The sequence below is a fragment of the Galeopterus variegatus genome, unplaced genomic scaffold (genome assembly GCF_000696425.1).
Source record: "Galeopterus variegatus unplaced genomic scaffold, G_variegatus-3.0.2 Scaffold9356, whole genome shotgun sequence".
Classification (NCBI taxonomy): domain Eukaryota; kingdom Metazoa; phylum Chordata; class Mammalia; order Dermoptera; family Cynocephalidae; genus Galeopterus; species Galeopterus variegatus.
In genome coordinates this window covers 15,545-20,815 of record NW_007735467.1, presented here as the reverse complement: position 1 = coordinate 20,815, position 5,271 = coordinate 15,545, and the positions used below count along the sequence as shown (strand labels likewise).

Here is a 5,271-nt window from a genome sequence, read left to right as displayed (position 1 = left end):
CACTGTAGCAGTGCGCCACCGGGCTGGCCCCAAAACAAAATAGTCTTTATGGGTTAATTGAAAAATGCAATTTCCAGGGCCGGCCTGGTGGCGCACTGCTACAGTGAGCCGCTTGGGAGTGCGGCAGCGCTCCCGCCGAGGGTTCGGATCCCACATACAGACCGGCCACTCACTGGCTGAGCGAGGTGCGGGCGCAACACCGAGGGTTGCGATCCCGTTGCTGGTCCCGGTCCGGTACGGGCGCGACACTGAGGGTTGCGATCCATTGCCAGTCACGAAAAAAGACAAAAAAAAGGGAAAAAAAAAAAAAGAAAAATGCAATTTCCAGAACTTTAAATGTTTTGTGGAAAATATAATGACAGAAGTAACAGTGATGAAGAAGTACATGAAGTGCAACAAATTGCATATGTTTCCTATGAAATTAGGTATTTAAATATTAGTTTAGAATAGCAAGAGGTACATGACAAAAATCTAGATAGGGAAATGATAATTAAGAAAACATTTGAACCAAAATAAAATTCAAATGAAACCCAACAACTTATGTCTAGAGAACTTAAAATGTACTACAGAAAAACCAAGGTATCTTATATATGAAATTATCGCAAGTCAATTTAATTGTATTTGAAACAAAGAGAGCAATTTAATAACAAAAGTATATTCTCAAGATATCCAATGGGCCCAGTTTTTAAATCCCAATTGATTTAAATTAGAAAAGTGTTCACCAATAGAAGATACTAAGCGAAGCAAAACAAAAGTAAAAAAATAAATAAATATGACTATATTTTCACAAAATTCTGGAGGCTGTGCAAGTTTTAAGAAAATTGTTTCAGAGCCATAACCCTGCACACTCAAGAAGGAAATCTTGTAAAACAACATGCATTCTTTGATCCAACAGGTTCATAAATTTCAGATATAAAATAAATACTATCTGTATCATCAAAAATGTGTAAGTAATGATTAAACAAATAAAAAATAAGTTCATTTATAATACATGAAAATACATAAATCAAAGTAAGAGTATTTAAAACAAAACAAATTAGGATAATTTAATAATGTAATCATCATATAACTTCATAAATTCCTTCAATATACTGCATCAAAATCATATTTATTGAAGAATGAACAATAGCATATACATGGAATTAAGAATGTTGCATGAACAAATGGTCTGATCAACAGTATCACAGATAAGGGATTACAAACTTGGGCAATTCTCTCCATAGAGTAAATTCCTATTCTCGTGATTGCCAGTTAAAGGGGATGATCATTAGTAAATCTGACCAACACTGCCACTGAGACACACTTCTGTGATATTCCACACCAAAAAAAAAAAAAAAAAATCCAAAAGGACTACTGGAACTATTTATCTGTCACATTCTCAGGATACTTTCTATCTCAGCATCTTGGGATATGCTGACCACTTGACTCAGAGAAATGCTTCAAGGTATACCTCTCTATGTAGCAGCATGATATTACTGTAACATATAAATCTAAGTGTTCTCCATCCAGAATTTTCTTTTACCCAGTAAAACTCCTCATGGGAGCATCTACGAGAAACTGCCTAGCACCTAAAAGGTGGGTTATCTCAGCAGAGAAAGAGGATACAATTTTAGATCCTAGGTACGAGTATGTCAAAAGCACGTTTCAGAGGCAAAATCACACAAATTTATGAGAATATGAAACCAGGCACAACCAAGGTTTTTGCACATTCCCATACTAAACAGGAGCTGCAAGAGGGAGAACAGCAAGTCAAGGGATGAAAGTACGGGGATCAGATTTTGTGGGATATTGAAGTGGGACCATGTGTTCTGCCCACAGACCTCAGGCTGAGTGCCTAAAAGACCGAGATAAAGTTCCCATGAAGGAATAAGGGTCAAAGAAAGAATCTCTGTCTACTATCTTTACAGTATTGCTGGGTAACAATCTCAAAAGGTCTACTTCAATCCTGATGGTTTGCAAAAGTAGAAATGAAAAAATGGCTGAGGCATCCAAACAGGTAGAGAGGGCTTGAGACAGCCCCATGCACTTTCCTGGGGCCCTAGATGCAATGAAAGAGCAGCCAATGTTATCCCATCCTAAGAGAAGCTCTCTCAAGTACATTAAATGGGAATGAATGTTAGAGAAGGTCTGGGGCCAGGACTAGGGAGGTCTCAGATCTGATTTGTGCAGACTGAGAATTGAATACATAAGGAGAGGTCAAGGAAGAAAGAGAAGCCCCTTATAAATAGCCTTTCCTATGCTCCTCAAAGTTCAGGTATGATAGAGGTCATAGGGGCAGATAACAGAATGTTGCAGGTCATGATAAAGACTTTGCCTTTGCATTTGCATAAGTTGAAGCATCACTGGAGGATGACAAGAAAACTTTTAACAAATACGAAGAAAAAAGTGATGAGGAAAAAAAATTCCTTTGAGCACTTACAAGAAATGAACTTTTGTTTTCCTACAGAACTCTCACAATTGGTAAGAATTTCCCAAACAATATTTGAAGCAGCTTCCTCTCTGCCCACCTGAGCTCTTACCTGAGTTCATGTTCATTTTTTGATACCCACCAACCAGGGTTTTTCACTATCTTTACCTCACTCTTCACAGTCCAGGGCTCTTTCCCTTGCTCCAAAATGGAGATAGTATTCAGCTCAGAGAGATTCCTGCTTTTATATATATATATATATATATACACACACACACACACATACCCTTGGCGGTTTCATGTTGCACTTTCACTGAATGCACTTTCAACAATGAGAGCACATGGTCAATCATCAGGCTTCTGCTGTTAGTTTGGAAATGAGATGACTCTGCAGAGAGAAATTTGCAAGGAAACACAGGTCTAACTTCACAATGATCTTGTTTTGCCTTTTATTGAAACTAGCTCAGAAATTGTTAAGCTTCCGACTGGTTACGGAAGGAGGAAATTGTTGCATACAAACAAAATAATGGGCAATTACTCAGGCTAAATATAATGCTTTAGTTTAAAATTCTGACTTTAATGTCACCTGAAGTATTGTTCAATCTGGGCACTACAGAATAATGCAGAGAATTTTAGCAGTCACTTTGTTAAGGAAAAAAGTTCTCATGGTCTAAGAAATGATAGACCCAGTTCCACATTTAGCAAAATGTTTCATTTTACATTAGACTTTCACTTTAACCACTCTTCCCAAAGGTGACTTGAAGGTTACACCTGTCAGTGAATTGAATATAAAAACTTTTTTGAAAAAAAGCTATCACAGACATTCTTCCTTTTTGTCTCGTATTTTTGAAGAACATTTACCACCTTAATATTTTTCATACAAAGAAATGTTTTTGCATATTTTTACCCTCATGACACTAATGTGATGGAATCTTCTTAAAATATTAACAAGAGGGGGCCATTACAGATGGGTCTATAATAATATTTCACAAATTTGTTCACTGATTGTATACTTCCAAAGGCTTAAGGAATATTTTAAATATACAGATATCTCTTCCAAGACTACTGAATCAAAAGCACAGGGGTAAAACCAGGTAATCAGATATTTTAAAAGTTTACCATAAGATTTTGTGCTTACTCAACCTCTAAAATCACTACTAACCTAGCATGAAGTAAGTAGACCATCTGAAGAAAGGGGAAAGGTAAAGTCCAGATGCTGCATTATGAAGCTTTTCATTTCTGAACCAAGATGGCTCAATTTTAAGTAAGGAAGGAGCTCCCAAGAAATTCACGAGAAAAATTGCAAAGACACACAAGGGCAGATTCCAACTTCTGAAGGCAAGTTATCCTCACCCAGGGAGACCAGGTTCCTGTAGTTCTCCAACATCACGTCCCTGTATAAAGCCTTCTGAGCTGGGTCCAAGCATTTCCACTCATCCTGAGAGAATTCTATGGCCACATCCCTGAATGTCAACAGTCCCTGAAATGAAAAATACATTTCATCAAGGGGCCATGGGAAGAATTCTTATCTTCACACAAAGTGAAGGGATGATGGGTTGTTTCAGTTGAAGTGAGTGTTCTGATAGGTCCACGAAATGTAACTTTGAGCAAGTCATATAATCTTAATTTTGTTTTATTACACTTTTCCATCAGAGAATATAAAATCCACTAAATCACTGAGGATTTTAAAATTTTGTGCAAGATGAAATAAATACACAAATGAAAATATTGAACATAATGTCATCTATATACAAGAGCTAGATACTATGTTCTACACACCAAATGATATCTAATTACTAAACCATGAATAATTCTTCAGGAATGACAAAAGCCACAGTAGCCCTAAAGAAAGGGGAAAATTAAAAACAGGCATGATAATAATAACAGCGACAACTAAAAGTTTTAAATATCCTACGTGGTAAGCATTACTACAAATGCTTTACAAGTACTAACTAATATAACATCTAATTAGATAGAAATCTGTTCCCACCTTACTGACAACCCAACTCTTTCAGAGACTCTAAGAAACTCGCCTCAGGTCAGACAGTTAATAAATGGCACAGCACAAGCACCTGAACCAGGAGGTCAGGCTTTAGTATTAAATCTACAGCTTCACACAGTTAAGCAACAGATATAGCATAAAAGTACTTTGACAGATGTTTTCCTAACTGAGAAAACATGAAACAAGTTCACAGTTAAAAGATGGAACCAGGGCCAGCCCCGTGGCTCGCTCGGGAGAGTGCGGCGCTCCTGTCGCGGGTTCAGATCCTATATAGGGACAACCGGTGCGCTCACTGGCTGAGTGCGGTGCGGGTGACACCAAGCCAAGGGTTGCGATCCCCTTACCGGTCACAAAAAAAAAAAAAAGATGGAACCAGATAAAAGGTCAATATAGATGAAGGTACACACATACACGCATACACACAATGAGTTACTATACTTACTCCTATTAACTCATTAATACGGTAGTACAGGAAACAATTCAGTGCTACGGAAAACATGTAAGATGTGTTTTCGAAGGTTAAAAGAAATATAAAACTTACTTATGTAGTAATAGCATTTTAATACATACAATGAGATCCTGTTAACATGTACATGTGGGAGCGCATGCACACACACTGAGATTAACTAAAATAAAAGTAGTCCTAAATGGCTTTTTAAAAAAAATCTTCATTATCATTTTTTACTCATAATGCATTTTTTATTCATATGCATTGGCATAATTAACATATATAAATTGCACTAGATTTAAATAAGACTGTCAGCATTGCTCTATATCAGCCTAATATTTAAAATGTACAAAATGAGAAAAATACCTAAAAAACATTAACTCTAGTCTCCATTAAATATATGCACGTAAAAAT

At 36.8% G+C, this 5,271-nt stretch overlaps 1 pseudogene; it reads right to left on the bottom strand.

The window, feature by feature from the left end:
• Positions 1–3,905, bottom strand: part of LOC103609218 — a 15,020-nt pseudogene extending 11,115 nt beyond the window's left edge.
• Positions 3,906–5,271: the final 1,366 nt, after the last annotated feature.